This window comes from Manis javanica, chromosome 1 (genome assembly GCF_040802235.1).
Source record: "Manis javanica isolate MJ-LG chromosome 1, MJ_LKY, whole genome shotgun sequence".
Taxonomy (NCBI): Eukaryota; Metazoa; Chordata; class Mammalia; order Pholidota; family Manidae; genus Manis; species Manis javanica.
Window position 1 is genome coordinate 110,794,813 of NC_133156.1, and position 20,601 is coordinate 110,815,413.

The 20,601-nt window shown below is 37.5% G+C and overlaps 1 protein-coding gene across 11 annotated transcripts in view; it reads left to right on the top strand.

Annotated features, from left to right (window-relative positions):
- ARL15 (ARF like GTPase 15) overlaps nt 1-20,601 on the top strand; it is a 442,427-nt gene that overhangs the window by 199,040 nt on the left and 222,786 nt on the right. The gene's annotated exons all lie outside the window — the stretch shown is intronic.

The following is a 20,601-nucleotide window of genomic DNA, read 5'->3' on the forward strand; positions in this document are numbered from 1 at the left end:
CTTGTTACAGGTTTGAATGAGAACTCAGAAAAATCTAATTACACTGGGGAGTTTTGGACAGAGGTGTATTAGGAGTTATATTGTGGATAAAACAGCAATAGCAAGCATAAGAACCTTTTTATTAGATGAAGTTACTTTAAAAAATTCCTTCAAAGTTACTTTGTTTCTTGCTTCAAATCCTTTCAAGGGCCCATGTATGCAAGGAGCCAGGAGGGAAGACCCCAGATCAGTCTCATATTTTTACCTAAAAAGAGTAACAATTCAGGGCAGAATGAATGAGAATAACAGACACACAAGGCCCAGCTACTGAGCTTAGAAGACCCTTGTTTTCTAAGTACTAAACTATTGTCAGCCTTTGCTATGGCTCATTTTTTGTTTGTTTTTGTGTTCAAGCTACTTTTGCCTCTCTTCTCTTTGTAAGGTTAAATGCCTTCTCCTAGGCTTGTCCCAGGCAGGCTTGATGTTTTGGTGCTTTGAGCCTGGGAACGTCTTTGTTGCGGTCCTCGTTGTTTCAGGCACAAGCATTTTCTTGATCTCTACAGAGGACCATAACCCTTCCTTTGTCCTGTTACTTCCTGGAAGTAAAGCCATACGTATCTTTCTGCTTGGGTGAACCTTTCCACCTCATGTCTTCTCTCTCCTTCTGGTTTCTGAATTACGTTTCTGTTCTGAGCAGTGGAGAAAAAGGGGAAAAACATCAAGAAACTATCTCTGCCACCTCATGATTTTTAAATTCTAATCTGAAAGAGGTTATAGTGTAATTGTTTTTGGGGTCTCTGTTTCAGCTGATTCTACCCTTCGCTAAACTGGTGTGCTCAATTTGAGCCTAAGGATATATAAAAACATTTTTTGTGTGTGTGCAGGAATGAGAGTATGAACTTATCAAGTCATAAAAGGTTTTATCTACCAAGGCTTTTGTCATAAACTAATGATCCTCCTCCTTCCTTAAAATTCCAAGACATGACTTAACAAAATTAGACCATTTGATAACAAAGTTATATACTGTGGTGTTCTTGTTACTAGATAAAGGTAAACACTTTTGTACTGCCTTACGCTGGAAGCATTGAATACTGCCCAGCTTCAAAGGACCTAAATAGTTTACTTCTGTTTGACTATTTGCACGCATTACACTGCTAAAAATAATTCTGTGCAATGTGGTGGGATTTTAGTTTAATATGATTTTGACACTACCATGTCACATTACCACCATTATTGTCCACAGGCAAAATTGTGATTTTGCAAAAATCAGTAGAATGCTAGTCATCTGACATTAAAATATTAGTGAGATCCTGTTTTAAAATGGGTATAGTTGTGTTCTGCTTTAAGAAACCCCTGTGCACAAAAATACAGGTTCATACCTTAGTAAGTTTTGTTAAATAATTTGTAGTATTATGAAAGAGTTAATTGGCTTTGTGAAAGATTTCTCTCTAGATTTTCTTTATATATTGAAGTCCCAATAGATTTTAAGTTGGTTAAGTAATTTCAAAACCACTTAAGTAGAAGGTAAGGAAATCTAGTAAGATCATAGAAACTTGTGAGGGGAACTCTAATTTTCTTTAGTCTTCTCATATTTTTATATCTCATATCTTAATAATATCTTGTTCATATCTTGGTTAATTGGAGGAGTTGAATCATTAACTTTGTGACTATTAACATTTTTATTTGTACTATTGGTTTCAAAGTTTTGTCTCTTTTTTTCAGATGGGCTGGGCTGGGGTACCATTTTAAAGTCCACTGAAGACCTGAGGAAAATTTGTGGCTTGCCAGATGATACCCCAAAAGTGTAAAGGGCCAAGCAATACAGTGCAAGCCCTGAGGCAGGAAGGATGCACCCTCAAAGAAACATGTCCTTGCATTGTGTCCCTCCCTGGGAACCTTATCCAGGGAGCTCTCCAGAGGAGGACACAGGGGCAGTACAGGACAGCCATGGTGCATCATTGGACCCAGGTGCTGACCCCCTGGAACCTTCAGTGGGACTGAAAAATGCCTGACGTGGCCAACCTAGAATGTGTCACTCTGCTGGCTCCTGGCACCGTCCTTGTTTTTATGTGTGGGAGGATGCTGTCGCACTGTTTGAACACTCCTGCAGCTTGCTGACCTGAGGGAGCCCAAAGCAGAAAAGTTATCTACTGCAGTTCTAAATCGAGTTTTAAAACAGCAGAACATTTTAATATCTGTAGCTGGAAGGGAAATGTTTGGAGCTGTGTCACTGGCAGGCAAGAGTGTAGCAACTGAAGAAGAGATGATTCTTGGGCCAGTTTTGGACACAAACTGAACTAAACTAAAGAAACCCAGGCAGACTCTCCTGTCTAGCTTCCCAGTAAACTCAGAGGGGACAGTCCTGGCAGAACTATGGATTTGTATGCTAGGATAGATATAAACAGCAAAACTCTCTACCCTGTGGCTATAAAAAGAAATATTTTTTATGATGTATTCATTGTTTAAGAGCAGGCAGTGAGTTTAACATTTATTCCTATGCTGTTCAAAAACCAGAATTCTCTCTGCTTATGTGCTTAAGTTCTTTCAGATGTTTTTATTGTGTAACATTGTTCTCCAGATTCTTCTTTTAATGTATGGTTTTTTTTCCCTCACAATCTGTTAAAAGATCAGTTTGTGTGAATCTTGACACTGTGATGCTATTTCATGGTTTTAATTTGAATGTGAGCTGTTGTAGCTGGAAGCATGTGATTAATGACACGGGCTTGTTTGCCACAAAAAACAGATGATATTTTACATTTAGTTAGGATGCATTGAAAAATGGACTTGCTTATGTTGCCCCGGACGTAAGTCACACTGCTCGTGATTTGAATTCACCTTAAACACGTAGGTGGTTTGAAAAATTGCATATTAAATATATACTGTCCTTTAGTTGACTAGCCAAAGTTTTTTCGTTAGGAAAATGGTTTTAAATTAGTGAGTGAGTCTCAGAATCAGTGTAAAAAAGAGGGGAGGGTATGGTTGTAAAGTTTAGAAATTCATCCTTCTTGGTTGCCTCCATAACTTTATGTACTTTCACAGGGTACCTACATAACAGAGTGAAGCTCCTGGTCTCCCTTACCCGCCGACGTGTTGGAGAGTTCTGACCTGCGTGAGACATGGCAGTGTCTCACATTATCTGCCATCATTCTCAGTTATGGGTGCCTTTGCTGCAGTGACTCCAGCCATCCCTCTCAGAAGCAATGTCAGAAAATTTGTCTATGCAATTTCCTTCCCAAATGAGTCTCATAAGTCATTTGAGCCTGTTCTGGCATTCTACCTGCCAGCTGTTTCATCTTATAACATGAAACCATACATGTTAAATCAGGTATTACTTAGTCATACTTGTTACACCAGATAGGAATTTGCTTTTCTTCAATCTTTGAGGTGTGGCTGTATAGTCTCAAGTTAAGTGCTTCCGTAATGAGGAAGTTAGTGTCTCAGAAAGCATGTTTTTATATGCTATGTTCAAAGAGCTTTAATTGTTAGAATTCATTATAATTTACCAAAATCTAATGTTCTATTTCTTTGCTAAAATGGATCCACTTCTGCTTTGTGGAACCATACTCAGCACACATCTTCCCCAGACAGTAATTCAGAAATATGAAACTTCCCTTCATATACTCTGAAAGATCATTTTCCAAGCTAAATATCTTTCATTTCTTCAACTTTTTATGTAGTCCATCACCATCTGGTTGCCTTCTTTTGGACAAGTTTTAAATAGTGGTAGTCCCTTGTATCCAGAAGCTTGATGCTCTAGATGTGGTCTGACCAGTAATACTCTCATCTGTCTTCTTTCAGGTACTATATCTCCCTTAAAGCCAGCAATACGAGGCACAGCACCCCACGGTTCATAGTGGGTGTGCTGTCAAAACACCCAGCTGTTTTAAGTCAGGTCCCTTCTGTTCTTGCACAGCTTTTTTAAAAATTCCAGGTTCCAGGCATTAGTTGTACCTCTATTAACTTTCATTGTGTAAGCCCTGGCTCATTGTTCCAGCTTGTCAAGAACTTTTTGCCTTTTTTTTATTCTGACATGCAGTGGATTAGCAGTTTCTTTCAGCTTTGTGCCATCTGTAAATCATGATGGTACCTTCAAAGTTTTCATTCAATTAAAATTTATAAACATGTATCATACTGTCCACTCTGTGCCAGTCTCCTGCTCCCTGCAAGGGAATAGCAAGATGATTAGAATGTAATCATTCCTTCTGGGAGCTCACAGGCGATAGGGAATAATAATGTAACTATATAACTGTAATGCATTGTGATGACTGCTATAACAGTTATGTGTAAAGTGCTGTGAGAACCAAGGTTGGCTGCAAATCATTGAAGACTCAACCCCTTTCATGTTGGCACAGATCCATGAATTTTGGAGTATGGCTGTTAAGTCAGCTATGATGATGCCTGACACTGGCATCTGATTTACTTCTCTCTTTCTCTCTTCCCCAAGGATACAGCAAGAGACCTGTCAAGTATTTTGTTGAAATGATCTGATACTGTAGTATTCCCAAAATGCACCAACCTTGCAAACTAGTCCAAAAGGAATGCAGGTTTATTTTGAGAGACTTACTCTTACTGGCCCATAATGGGTCATGATGATGCCATTTCAAAGATCTGCGGTGATATTTGCCTCTCCCCAATCTTCTGGTAACTTCCCCATTCTTCATGGTTATATAACAATGCTTTAGAGCAGTTTGTGATGACATTTGGGTTTTTCTGCTATCTTGTTATATAATATGTCTGGACATTAACTTAAAGAATCTTGATGCACTCTCTCTTATCTTCAAATTTACCTTCTCAAACTTTCCAGGTTGAAAATTATTCTTTTTATGCCCTCTCTATTTTTTATTTATCTGGTGTTCTTAACATTTTTACAAATATAAATTCATTTTAGTGTTTGATCTTCTTCCCACTTCTCATAGTTGCAGTCACCTTTAGCTGGCTTCCTCTTCAGGACAACTGGTCTTGAGCTGGTTTTTCTCCTACTCTTCCTCCAATTTTATTGAAACCCTAAATTCTAGCATAAATGACCATTTTTGGTATTATTGTCTCTAGGATAAGTTATCAACTATTTCTTCTTTGATGGTCACAATTAAACTCTGACCTGAACTCTTTAATTGTTTCCTCGGCCTTCTTTGCTATGAAATTGTCAACTGAATAAGGTAGAAATTTATCAGAACTGAGGACTTTATAACAGCCATGTCTTTAAAGGTCTCTGGCTCTGATAGTGTGACTGATAATAACAATATACTTGCTACCAAGACTAGAGAAGTCATGTGTATTCATGTGGTGAATTCATATGGTTCTGCCATTTGCCACTCTGTCACTCTGTGGTGGTCTATCACTAATCTACCCCTCTTTCTTACTGACTCATTTTTCTTAGTACATCTGTCATACTCTTAATTCACTCTGATTTGTGGGTAATTTTGACCCTTTAATGTGGCTTGACAGTTTCTAATGATCAATGATAAAATAATTTATCTATTTCTATAGATAAACCTCTGTTTCTATGTCCCTTGTAGACACTTTCCAGATCTCCTATGTATCTATGTTGTCTATGTATTTTGGTATAGATCTGACACTTAAACATCTCTCCCAACTTCTGTTTTTTAATAAAAGCATATATTTTTATTGAGTTTTTGCATATTTCTTTAGATGTTAAAGACAAAATTCAGGATCAAAACATTTTAAGACTCTTGATAATACATAGTACAAAATGGATTTATAGAAAATATGGATAGATTTATATTCATTTAGGAAAATATTCTATTACACCTTATTCCTGCATCTTTCCTATTATTACAGGACATCATTTAGAAATTTTAGGCAGTCTTATAAATGAAAAATGGTACCATATAGTTTTAGTTTGCATTTTTTTGATACCAGATTAAATTTTTTTTTGTATCTCCTTTGTAATTCTTTTGCTATTAATAATGTGGCTATTTTTATATACTAATTATTCCAAGTAAATTTTCAGGTTGGAAGATTTCCTTGAGATTTTTGATTGGTAATGCATTAAGCTCATTAGTAAACTTGGAAAGAATTGAAATATTTATTATTTAGTTTTCCCATCTAGAAATATGATATGCTTAATTTATATACTGTGTGTGTGTGTTTCATACAAATTAGGGGATTTTTTTTCCATTTTAAAATATTATTGCATGGATTTTTTGGTGTTGGTTTTTTTTAATATAGTAAAAAGATTTTTAAACAGTTTACTTTGTCTCTAATTACCTTATGGAAACATTATTTTTAATTCTAAATCTTAAAGTTAGTTCCCTTGGGTTTGTATGTACAAAGTCATCATCTGCAAATATTGAAGATTTTGTCTACTTTCCAGTGGTTATGCCTCTTTCATCAGTATCCTGCCTTACTGTATTGGCTAGAACTTTAAGAACAATGCTAAATAATTCTGGCTATAGTGAATCCACATAAAATTTTATATCCTCTGCCCCTAGTGTGCTACCTGGCACATAAAAGGTACTCAGAAGTGTTTGCTAAAGTGAATTTACTTGAATTTAACTGTCAAAGAGCTTTGATTCTAGTTAGAAAATAAAAATGCTGCACATATATAACAGTACAAAATAGAAAGTCACACATGACTTTAAAAGCTGTAGATAATAAATGACTCTAGCTACATAGTGCAGGAATTAAGGTTATGTACAAATGCAATAAAAGAAATGATTGTGATGCAGGTGGCTCTTAATGCAGGACTCGAGAATGGATTATGATTGCAGATACTCGTCTACTCTGTGCCAGTCTCATGCTCCCTGCTAGGGAATAGCAAAATGATTATAAACAAACATTAGAAACAATCACTGCTTGCAGATACAAGGAAAGGGAGAAAGGAGATTCCCAGCAAAGGGAAAAGACATAAGTAGAGACAGTAGCATTTGGGAAACATGACGGGTATAAGGTGAAAATGTGAGATCGTTCTGGCCATGGCAAAGGTTTCGTAAGTGGTGTGGAAGAATTGGAGATTAGCAAGTTCATTTGGGTCAGATCTTCAGGAACCTTGAATGGCAGCCCGTGTTCTTTTGACCAGTGCTTCCCAAGGTTTTTCATATCATCAGATATATGAAAAATGATAATATTATTATGGCATATTGAGACAGACAGAAACTGCTTCTGCTAGAGGTAATGACAAGAAATGTGGAGATTATGTCCCAAGCCCACTAGACATCCCACTGATTACAGGGAGTTCGACACATCTGTAATCCTTTCAGGGCACATCCATGTTAGGAAGAAGGTAAAATTTTATGAAGACCTGTTTTCTTCCTCATATTTTAAAAGCTCTTTTGAGCTTTCTGACAAGGAAACCACCTCCTCCCCTCCATGCACACATGCAGATACTTCCTTACATGTCCCACATGTTTCCAGTTCCCAGTTCAAGTACCAAGAGTCCAATTCATTTATCTTTTATTCAGAACCATAGCTTTTAATTGTAAGAAGAAATGATGATCTACCTATGTCCCAAGTTTTTTAATTTCCTACCCAGATTGTGGTTACAAAAGATAAATTCTAGATTTCCTAGGTGTACATCATTATTCCTGCTTTATCCGACTTGCCTTTGATTTCATGATCCTTTTGAAGAGTAATTATAATTCTACAGTAGTACTAATGAGCTGAATTTTGACATAAAATTCTCTCAAGATTACCTACAGTCCCCCAGTAAATAAACATACCATCTCTGAAAATTCAGGGAAACTAGTATATGGCTCTGAAACAATTACTCAACTTGTTACACTTCAAATCTGAAAGAGCTATTGTAGGTTGTAAACAAGATCATTTTAATGAATATTTTTTCTATTGAAGGACTTCCATGATGAAAGGGACAAGTTTAAAATACCATAGTAACATAATTTGATGGTGTTCTATTTTCATTAGCTGTTGGATTAGAAATGAGGATACTTCTTACAGCACTTTCTCTCCTGATATTTAACCAATTAAACTAGTTAAGATTATAAAAGTAGGTTTTGTTGTAATATTTTAAGACATTTTTACACCAAAAATGGGTTAAAAACCTTACAATTTGATTTTCAGACTTTGAAATCCTTACATGCAGTACTTTTCAAAGTAGCATCTCATTTGGACATTTTGGAAACATCTGAGGGTAACTGCTACTACTGAAATGTTATTTGAACAACTGGGTATTTGATGATTAAGGATTTAGTATTTGAAATATTAAGGGTTTATTGTTAATATTTTTAGATGTAATGATGGTATTTTTGTTATGTGTTTCAAAAGAATCTTTATATTTTAGAGTTATAAACCAATATATTTAGAGATGAAATTATATAATATCTGAGACTGGCTTCAAAATAATATGAAGGAAGGAATTAGGATGAGGCTAGATTGACCAGAATTGATGGTTGTTGAGGCTGAGTGACATTGCTTATTATACTTTTTTGATTAGTTGTAAATATTCAAAACTACCCATTATAACAAATTAAAATAATGGAAGTATAATTCATCATTTATTTGATGTGTATCAGAAACCCTACAATACTGTCAAGGGGGTGGGTGGCTGTTCCATGCTGCAGCAAATGAACTGTCCTACTTTTCACTTCTATTCCTTGCCCTTTTTCTTTCATAGCTGTTGATCTGCCTCTTTTTCTTTAAAATTTTTTTTAATTCCTTGATTTAGTCTCTTCTGTCTTTTTTTGCTACTGTCCACATGCCTGCCTCTGGTGGTTTCTCTCTCTCCTCTGTCTCCCACATAGTGATTAGTGCTTCTAATATGCTCTGAGCAGGGAGCTGAAAAACTAAGTGTGATCACATTTTTTCCCTAGACGAGATTGTTGTGTGGGCCTGAGGGACTTTTTAGAGTGGTAAGCATGTGAGCTTTAGGATGTCAATTTGGAAACATTTCTATTGGCTGCCCCATGGCTCCTAGTTTTTAGCTGTGTTCTGGATAGTTGTATTCTGTATATGTTTACATACCTTGCAGAAACAATCCTATGTTTTGCAACTGTAGGGAGAGAGGGTTGTTGATATTTAATGCAGTGATAATGACAGTGGAAATAAAAATATTTACAACTCATTTGAAAAGAAATTTAGCTTGACAATTTTCATTATGTTAAGTATCAGAAGAGTAAATATGCTTTTTGGGGAAATACATTGTGCTGTTAAGAAGTAAGTTGAAACCTAAATGGCATAGTGTCATAAAGATATATCAGCTCAGTGGCCTGTTAGACTATGAGCTCACAAGTCAGACAGTGGCCACATCTGCTGGGTTTGCCACTGTAGATTCTTGGTGCCCAGGGCTATGTTTGGTGCAAAGAAGCCACTCAATAAATACTTGTTAGTTGATGGAGTGAATGAATAGTATAAATCAGATAACTATTTTTAATTCATACATGAGTTGGTTGAAGACTATAAACCTGTTCTTATACTAGCTTCCTGAAATATCCAGAAGAGTTGGTTTCAAAACAGAAGTTCAGAGAGCTGTTAGCCAGGACAGTCATAGAGAACTAGACATGCAAAAACACACATACATCAATGTAAGTGTCATTGAAGGGATGTACAGTTTGCTCTAGAATAACAAAGGATGGAGAAAGACTTTGTAAAAGTAAAATTAGGGACAGCATCACAAGGAGATGATGTTTGAATTTAAACTTGAAATGTGTGTATAGTTTTTCTAGATAAGCCATGAGTGCAGCAGAGAAAAAATAGCCAGTGGAGAAATAGATGGTGGAGCTTCAAAGTGTCCAAGCTTGGCAGTTACACTGAGGGTAAAGTTGGATGACTGACAATTGACTATTAAGAATAAGTGACAAGGGGTTAAGAATGACACTTATGAGTCATAATTTGGGTGATATCAATCCCCAGACAGAGAATCCAGGAGGCTAGTTTGAAAAAGAATTCATGGCAAGAATGAGTTTATTTGGGGACAGGTCAAGTTTAAAATGCCTGGGAAATATCTAGAAGGGAATATATGATAGATGATAAGAAATAAAGAGTATTGGTGCTTGGAATAAAATTAGATGAGGACGTTTGAACTGACTGTTTTCAGGGTATTAGAGGTAGCTGAAACAATGTGAGTAAAGACATTCCCAAGGAGAATGTATAAAGTGAGAATAAAAATTCTAGGGAAAATCAAGAGAGGTAATTCTTATCTGGATGGTACAGCCCAGCACAGCACATGGCACTCAATAAAACCTCACAGCAATCTTTTTTAAAATGTTGCTTTGAATGAAGCATTTCGAGAATCCAGTAGATGCTATTTACTTAGAGCTGTAATGAGTTGCCATTAAGACCTACGGTAAGTTTTCTTCCCCCTCAGTTAGTTCAATATACCACACTTTGGAAGTTTCTACCTAGCTGCAAATTCATCTTTAACTTTGCCTTAGTTATCTATTGCTAACTAAATTGTTGTCTGTGTAACAATTAATGCAAATTTAGAGACTTAAAACACACGTTTTTCCTGGATAAGTTTAAAATAGAATTATCATGTGATTGATCAAATTCTACTTCTAGTTATATACTCAAAGGAATTGAAAACAGTTATTCAAACAAAAACTTGCACACCAAAATTCATAGCAGCCCTATTCATAGTAGCCAAAAGGTGGAAACAACTGAAATGTCATCAGTAGATGAATGGCTAAACAGAATGTGGTATATCCATACAGTGGAATATTAATTCACTAACCATAAAAGGATCTCCTTTTAAGTTCACATTTTTGTTGGTGGATTTCAGTTCCTGGCCAGCTGTTGGCCAAATGTCCTCAGCTCCTTGCCACATGTACCTCATGAACATGGCACTTAGCTCCATAAAAATGTCCAAACCAAGAAGGCAATAGAACTCATCTGCCATCAAGATGGAGGTTACACCCTTTTGTGACCTAATCATGGAAGTGGCATCCCATCACCTTTGGCACCTACTGCTAGTTAGAAATAGAGCACTAGAGCAGCCCACAGTCAAGGGGAGCAGATTACACCAAGGACTCAATACCTCAAGAGATGGGAATAGTCAGGGGCCACACCACTAATGTTTCTGTGAGGCTTTGGTAATTTCCACTGGCATGATTATTTATTCTTTGTGCAGAACCTTCCTTGGGTACATTCACAATCATGAAACCCTAATGAGTGCCTGTGAGTCCATCATGGCAGGTATAAAGAAAGAAAAGATGTGGTCCCTGGCTTTATGAAAGCAGGAGATATGGGTCGTTCTCTTAATGCTTTCTACTTTTGTGCAGAAATAGTTCCTTAGGCACTGATTATTTATAAGGGTGCATGATCTTATATTGATTTGTATACCAGGAATGTCCATGTGTATGTGTGTGTGCATGTGTATGTACTGAATGGAATGATCTGACATTTGAGGTTTATAGCAAGGTCATTATTTTTCTAATTAATGAAGGAATAAATCTTGAAGGATACATACTAAAAAATGGAGGCTGAGGTGGATAGTGTGTTTTACTTCTCCCCAATGTTTTTTTGTGGTTTTCCATGTAAAAGAAACTATTGAAAATAGTAACAAGTCTATTATAAATGTGTTGAAAATAAATTTGTAAGAATACTGATCCTATGTCAGATTGGCATACTTTTATACATATCTACCCTATAATTGTTTTGAGTTTTCTAAAATAGGGCCTGAAAAGAGTGACATGTCCTTATTAATCAGCTATGAAAATAAATCCCAACCCAGTATCAGAGCTTTAAGAAAATTAAATATTGTGAAACCCTAGTGGATACCTAATAAATGTTTCTTCTCAGGTAGTCTCTTCTCTATCCTCAGGCAAATATATTCTTTAACTTTCCCAATCTAAATAAATTTTAGACAGTAGGCATCATTTAATTTACAGTCTCTCTTTTTTGAGTGTGTTCTTCATGGGAAACTATATTTGGAAGTGAAGTGCTTGACCTCAGGCAATGTTTAAAACTCATTTGTCTTCTCTTTGGCTAGTGTGCTGATTTCTAATCTTTTTATGCTATGACACTCTATTTTGTGTAACCCTCTGTTCCCAAGTGCTGGATGACACATACACAATTATATTTTAAAGTTAATTAAAATTAATTTCATTTTGAGAGCTCTGCTTGCCTCTTGAGATCATTGGAGACATCCTGTAGCATCAAAGACAGGAGTTTGCAATGATTGATGTAGTGATATAGTCACATGTGAAGAAGTCATCTGTTTAATAGTATGTGTGAGTAAGTTCATCTTGTTTTAGTATATAGGAATTGTGTGAAAAAGGAAGTCGGATTACCTTAATATAATGTTTTAATGATTTTTTATCCATCTTTGGTTATAGGGACTGTTCATTTGGGATTCTCTGAATTGGAATGATCCTATCACTAGCACCCACTTTATAATGGCCCCATTTTGAAGTACAGAGGGAAAGCTTACTTCTGAGAATGACAAAAAAAGACTGCCCTGCTTGAGAAAGAAGCACAGAGAAGAGAGTATTTTAGACAAGAATTATGAAGGAAAGGGAAGGAGCAATGGATATGTTAGACTCTATAAAAATGAGACTGCTTATACTCTGATCCACAGGCAAACAATCCACATATTCATTCTTTCATTCCCTGTTAACAATCCCGAGCGCCTGTTCTGGATCTGCGTAGACAGACACCTGGAGACACAGTGGTGAATCCAGCGAGCAAGAAGGATCTTGGGGATTTTGAAGCAGAGCTGATTCATAGAGCTGTGGATATAGACCCAGTGAAACTGTTGTGCTCATGGGAAAGCTGCGCGGGAGCTGTGAGAAAGCAGCCATTCTGTGTTTGCTGTGTTTGCTGTGTTTCCTTTTTTCCTATTCATAATCCAGCTACATTTTATTTAAAAGTAGCCCTTGAAAGAAATAAAAAAAGAGCCCTGCCTAGAAATGGCAGTGCCTGCCTTAATCCATACTTCCTGAGCTCTCACTAGTGGGGCCATGTGAACTGCTGAAAAAAATGCACTGATTTTTGATCATCCTCACATTGATAACAAAAGGGAGGGAAATGTAAAGTGAATAATAGCTTTCTGTGTATGTGTAAGTATGTAAGTATACCCTATGTCAGCCTGGTGGATAATGTCAGCACCTACAGGTGTTCACACCCATACACACACAGGAGATGAGCTTGTGTTAGTGATCAGTTTGGGGAATTTTCATCATATAAAATAGAATCTCACTTTGTTGTTAAATTGATAAGTCACAGTTTCTTTAAAAATCTAGCTGAAGACAGTTGTACTAAAGGAACATGCATATTCATCTGAATGGGGAAACCTCTTTTTTGGCATTGGGGATGGTAAAGAAAGCTGTTCAGCAATGGGGGAGGGGAAATTGGGAACTGAAGAGTGCTGGAAGCTGTGGGAGATACAGGATTGAGAAGAAAGTTCCTAGAAAAAAGGGCCCATCCCAAATAAAAACTTGGTTTATTTTTTATGACAAATCCTGTGTTGGAAATTGTGAGGAAGCATATTCTCCTTTGTCTCTTCCTTTCAGCACTTGGTAGACTTTTACTTCCAGACCTTAGAACACAGGCAATTTCAGTACTTGAGTAAACAGGCTTTGGTGGCCAAAGAGTAATAGTAACAGTAACAACAAAATAGTAGTTAACACTTAATGAACATTGAGAATATTCCATGCACTCTGCCAAATGAGTTCTCCTTTAATTCCTACAACCTTATCAGGTGCATAGGTATTATTTTTCCCTCTTACTAAAAGGGAAACCAAGGCTTAGAACAATTAAGTTGATTATCCCAGGTCACTAAGATGACATGTGGCAGAACTGGGTTTTGAATCCAATGAGTCTGACTTCAGGGACCATTTTATTAACCACAATATTGTCATACTCTCTCTGAGAGTTAGCCTGCCTGTGAGGACTGAACCCAGCTCCAAGGCATTGCCTTACTGTCAAGAAAAATTGTGTGCCAAATTCTGAAAAAAAGATTTGGAATCTTCCAAACGTTTTGAAACATACCTGATCTGTAAGCTGACAGCTGCCCATTATAAAGTATATTGACTTGTCCAATTACATAATTGAAATTATAATGTATATTACCTCATTATATAATTAATCATTGGTGTCATTTCCATGAATTCTAGACTTTTTCTTGCCATTCACTGTTCTATGGATAAGCTTAAACAGGGGTTCTGGCTGAACTTCTATAATCAATAGGGTTAAAAAAAAGTATTTTTACAACAAATAGAATGAGAGGAATAATCCAGGGGGGAAAACTTAACTATCCCTTTAGGAGTTGTGATGAGCATTTCCATCAAGAATGACAGATTATTAAAGGAAGAAAGGGTAAATGTGGGTGGGATCAAATGTTTTTAGATGGAGAAGAATTCTCTTAAGGTTTTATTACATAAGTATGTTATGTTGTAATAACTTGTTTTGAGGTCAGATTAATCACAGAAGAGAATTTGAATGAGAAGTTAGAACGAGAGACTGATATTCTACCTTTGAGTGTCAAGTCTTAGAATCTGTTACTCTAATTATTCCTTATTGCTATATAGGAGGATACATTAGGTGGCTTTAAACCTTTTCCGTGGGTTGTGAGTTTGTTCTAATCTAGTCCTCATGTTCTCTCCATCAGTTTTGCCTTAATGACAAAGTAATGCAGAAAAAAAGAAATGGCAAGCTGTGCGAGAATGCATTTCCACAGTTTTAAAAGATTGTATTTCACCCTGAGTGTATAACAAACATCTTCCACTTTGGCCAGAAAACTCCCACTTTGGCTTTCCCTAGCTTGTTGCCTTGGTCAAGGCAATTTTGACAAAATTCTTCCCATACTAGCCTTCCCAGTCTGGCCACCAGATTTTCCAGAACACTACAGACATGCTTTGCCCTTTGTGTTTTGAGCACAGCTCAGGCATCTGGTGCTTAGCAAACACTTAGAGCTGTGCTAATCGTGACCATGCTGGAGTGTCTGCATCTTCTTAGGAGTCAGCCCTTTGCTTTTACAAGAGTACAGAAGAGAACATTTCCTCAGAACTCTTGCCACATGTTTCCCTTCCTGTGCTTTCAGTTTCTCATGGTCCCTGGTTCTGTGGGGCATCAGGACAGGCTGAAGGATTAGGAAAAGCATAGGGTGGGGCTCTAACTTGTGTTTTTAGTACAGTCTTAGCACATGCAGTGTTATGGGTGCATGTTTCCAAATATAAGATCGAACTCCAAGAAAGGCCAAGCAATGAATGGAGTGAAGTTTCATTGTGTATGTGCTGTTAAAAATATCAGATGTTGGGTGAGAGATCCCTTGCAGACCTGCGTATGTGCCAGAAACATAAAAATTACATGCAAATAATTTTAAACCAGCAAACAAATAAGCCAAAATGATAGTTCATTTCTGTATCATGGACTGGTTTGTATTCTGCATTCTGCATTCTGCATGGGAGAAATCTGGGTAAATATTTTATAAAAGATTAATCAATTCATTGAAAAAAATGCTGATTGAGTTCCTATAAAGTGTATAACTTTGTGTTAGATGCATTCAGAGTGTAGTGATGAACAAGATTCATGAATGTGTAAAACTCCCATATGATTCTTCAGTGTAACCAGGAAGATGAAATATGTATTCAGGTAACTATGCTGCAGGGTGGGAAGTGTTACGAGCAGAACCAAGGAAAATAGACTAACAGCTTCTGAAAAATTATTTTTACAGCAGAAGGTCATGGAAGGCTTGGTGGATTAGGTGGTAATTGAACTGGCCCCTGAAGGGCATGCCATGGTTTAAACGTGCTAGGGGGGACACCTGACACAGTAGGAACTCCAGGCAGAGGGGAGGACAACCAAATCCATGAAGGTGAAAAGTCTGGCTCTGTTCCTGAAGGACACACAGGGCCTTTAGGAAATGTACAGGAGTAATGCAGAAATGCATAGGGGTGGCCGGCCAGCCAGGGCCAGCTCGTGAACTGTAAATGCTCAATCAAGTAGTTTTGGGGCTTTAAGCTATAGGTATTTAATATTTTTGAGCAGAGTAGTAATGTAACTGGAGCTAGTTTCCTAGACTAGGATTGGTGATTTAATTGGATCACTGCCAGGACAGAGAGGAGACCAGTAGAAAGTCATTCTCGTGGTCTGGATGGAAAGTGGTGAGGGTGTGAAGCAGAAGATGGTAGATGTCAGGTAGCAGGCCTGCTCCTAGGCCTCCAGTGTGGTTGTCAGCATTTGACTTTGGAGGTAGTGTACTTTTGAGTGACACACCCCCTCAGAATATTTGTTGAGGGAGGCAGAAGTAAGGAGAAGGTAATTGCTGTATCAGCTTATAGTGTTTAGTTCTTTGTTTTGTAAAAGGTAGACTGAGGATCACCTGCTTCAGAATTTCCTGTGGGGGTTGCTATTTGTCAGATTCCAGGACTGCATGCATTCTAATAATCTTCCTAGGCACTGAAGCATGTGACCACTGGGTTAGGATTCCAAGATAGTGAGATCAGGGATATTCGTATGACTCCTGTATGGACCTCTTACTTTGGGGATTGCAGTCCCCAGCCCAGATGTCTTATCATGGACATGAGACAGTGAGGTGAGATTGAAGGTAGTTCAGGGTGACACTTTTCATTCTGCTGGAAAACAACTCCAGATTTATGCCTAAATTTTAGTAGATCTTTAATGGTCTCTTTTACATATTGAAGATAGTGAATAGCCAGAATTCTAAAACCTTTATGGGGTCTCAGCCCTTTACTCCTAAAAATTACTGAGATTCCCCCCAAAGGGCCTTTGTTTATGCAGCTTGTATGTGTTGATATTTGCCATGTTGGAAATTAAAGCTGATACTTTTTCAATATTTAAAAATTCCTTTAAAAATGACAACAAACCCATTATATATCAATATATGAAATATATTGTTTTGACTTCCAAACAAAATTAGTTGAGAAGAGAGGCAAATGTCTGGCTTTAATGTCTGGCTTCTTAGAAGAGGACTCATATCTACTTCTACATTTAATCTGTTGCTACATATGTTTTGGGTTGGAGTGAAAAAAATTTCAGCCTCACATAAATAATGAAGTTTGAAAAGGGAAGCGTGTTTTTAATAGCCTTTTCAGAGAATTGTTTGTAGTCATCTTTGATACTACACCAAATTCTTCAATAGGTGGTAATTTTTTTAAAGAGTAGTTGCAATGTGGAATCTGAAAGCTACACCACTGAACTTCTCATGCTTGTTATAGAACATCCATTGATCAATCCTGTACTTGGAGTGTATTTTCTATCTACATATGGTTGTGTACCATCATGCACTGATGATTTGGGAAATACTGACTCATTAAGTTATGTAGATCTTCCAAATCTTGACACATTTTGCTATAAACTTCTGTTAATATCACCACCAGTCTCATCATTGAGAAGCTGTCAAGCTCACTGTGGCAGAAACAGGTTTTCCAAACTTAGTGTTTGCTTGAAAACAAATTTTTTCATTGATAACAAATCCTATCAAATGTTTTCCTTCAAGTTACAGGCTTACATATTTGTTTTTAAGAAAATGTCTATCAGATACTCAAGCCTGAATAATCAGAGTGTCTCAGTTAAAATTTCAAGTGAAAATGGAGTTCCATGACAAGAAAAACAACTAATGTAGCTCGCAACTCAGCTACACAAATGTGTATTCTCAAAACAATTGTGTGCTTTGGTATGTAGCAAAAATGCTTTTTTGCTTACTTCTCAGTCACATGAAGTATTTAAAAAGATGTGTTTAAGAGCTAATTTAATGAACTAAGAATTTTTACTGCTTTTATTAAGTTCATTCTTAGGTGAACTAGCATTTTCCCCCCATGGTCAAGGACCCAGTGACTACTAGTTTGATACCAGAACTTCTGTTCATCCTAAGATACCAGCAGTTATACTTGCCTTTTTTGCTGTGCACCATTAAGAAAATGTCAACATGGTAAAAATAGCAAATAATGCCTATAATTAAGAAAATAATGTTCATCTCCTGGGCCTCCTGGAAGGATCTCGAAGAACATGCTTTGAGAACTGCTGCTTAATGTTAACAGACTGATTTTCCAGGGCCCCTGCTTTGAATGCTTTGTCTGGAACATTCTCTGGTTGCTAGAGTCTCTGCCTCAGTGCCTTGGACAAGCTGGAAGTGGTAGGAAATTAATGCGAGCTCTGCACAACCAACCACTACTGGGAGGTAGGTAGGTAAAGACCCAAATGCTTCCCTCCCGACTGCCTGGCTTCCAAGTCCAGCTTGATTAAGTTCAAGCTTGTCCTCAGCAGTAACTAACTGGGTAACTATTTTTGTGGGTTTTTCCCTGTCTCACTTCCAAACTCTGCCACTAGTTCACCTCTCAAACCCTTTGTACTGGCGGTATCTGAAATCAGGCAGAAGCTATTTATTTACATATTGCCTTTGCTGACTGTGGTAAAGCCTTTGGGAGAAGAAATAACTTTCTTTTCCTTCCTTCCTCATGACATTTTCTCATGGTAGATTTCTAATAAATACGGGAATACCTTAGTAATTCTTGTTCCTGCTGTGCAGTTAGCCAGGAGTCCAGAAGTGTGTAGAATATGTGTGTATTCATTTCTAAGGTTTATGAAATCTGGAGGCTTGTCAGTTTCAGACTGGAGGAAGATCAGATGTGGGTAGACAGTACTGTCCTCCCTAAGTACTGATAGATAATTGGTAGTCAACAGGGCCCTTAAGCAAGACAAGCCCACACCAAGTAGTTCCATAAGCCATTATAATAATTCCCATTTATTGCTGCATCGTACCCAGACACTCTGCCTAGCTTACAAAGCCATCCATATTCTGTCTTCACATTAGCCATTTATTGTCACTAGCTCAGACTTCGTATTCCATGCCCATTCTCTTTACCGTGCCTTACCACCTACCCATTCCTACTTTCCTTTTAGCTTATGCTCCTCGCCACACCCCACTGTTGCCTTTTCTCCTCTTCTCTCCATTTCACTGGAGCCTCTTAGACTCCCTGGGAAGCAGCACCATGTAGTGGAAAAGAATACATGGTTTTTGGAGTCTGACAGTCCAAATTTTGAATCTGCCATTTATTAGCAGGACTTGGAGCAAAGTGGTTAAACTCTCTGTCCCAATTTCTTAAATACAGATAATAAATCCCAAAGGGTTAAATGAGATGATATATATAAATACCTAATAAAGTTTGGTGCGATGCAGTGTGTAGACCTGGTCGGCATGGATGAAGACTCTCTCTCCCTGTTACTCCTCTTGTGTTTCCTGTGGGAATCCTATGAGCCGGAGGACATTGGTTTCCTCCATCTCAATGGTTTATCCTCTGTTTAGTGGCGGTTCTCCTTCCATCTTGCAAACCAAATTTTTTTTTTCATGACGAACTTACTGGTTCCCATTTGTCTAACAATTCTTTCATTATCTAAAGTGATTTTTGACTCTCTGAAAAGCAAAATAGAATAATACATCACCCTTTAGGGAACTTAACTTCCAATCTTTACATTTTTATACTTGACCACTTGTTTCATTTACTTACTATTCATCATTTAAGGAGGGCTTGATTTACTTTAAGATATTGTGGCTTTGTGTGTGAGGGTAGGAGTCTATAATAACAGTTTCAGTTTAGATATGTATGTCTTAGTTCTTCTGATTTTTTAGTATTTCAGCATTTTTTAAAAAAGATTGAAAGAGTCTGTTTTATAGAAGAGGAAAAAAATCAAAGGAATGATCCATTAGATCATTCCATAGATGGGAAGGGTAAAAAAGAATTTAAAATTGTACTTTTCTTTCCATTCCCCTTTCCTGCCCTCGGACCATTTTTTCTCCCATTCTGGAAACTATATACTCCGGAGGCAACATTTGCCTGAGGATAGATCATTCTTCACTAAGACTGGAAAACCTCTTTACAACTCAAGTTCTCCAAAATTGGTTCTGTTTATAGGTCTCCAATCCCATTAAGTTTTCCAGAGTGAAATTTTTCTTCCTCTTTCATTTTCTTAACACTAGTAAGAGGATGGAAAGAGAAGATAGTTTGGACTTCTTCTGGCTCCACCTGCTGCCGTGGGGGGCTGCTGGCCGTGGAGGCCGTCCCTCTTCCTGGCCAGCCAGCTGCAGAGCCCTCCAACAAACCATCTTTGTGCAGAGGTTTCTGCACCTGCTCCTATACCAGCAAGGCTAGTGCTTTTCCTTTCAGAGATAGGATGGGATCTCTAACAGTTGCTCATGCCAGCAGTAAGTTATGGAAATGTCTAGAAGCACTGTGCAATACAGGAACCTCTAGCCACATGTGGTGTTTTGACTTCAGATTTAAGGTAATTTAAATTAATTCAGTGTTTCACTTACACTGGCCCCATTTCAAGTGTTCAATAGCCACATGTGGCTCGAGGCTACCACATTGGGAAGCACAAATGTAGAGTGCTTTTTTTAATCACAAAAAATTCAACTGGCCGTCACTGGTCTAGAAAGGACCCTTTCCGTAGGGACAGCTTTGAGCCACTGGTTTTGATGTTGGCTCCTGCATATCTCTATTTTTTAGCTCATTGGGCCCATCTTTCAAAGAACAGCTCTTTTAAGGAACTTATTCATGGACTTTTAATTTAACATGAGAGAACTAAGCATCTGATCTACTTGTCTGCAAGTAACAAAATACTCTTCTAAAACTGGCTTGAATGTTTACTGTGCTCACAGAGTAAGGAGTCCTTGTGATGTAGGCAGTTGGTCCTGTTGCTCGGTGGCGGCCTCAAGGACCCAGGCTCTGTCTTCCATTCTGACGTCCTCGC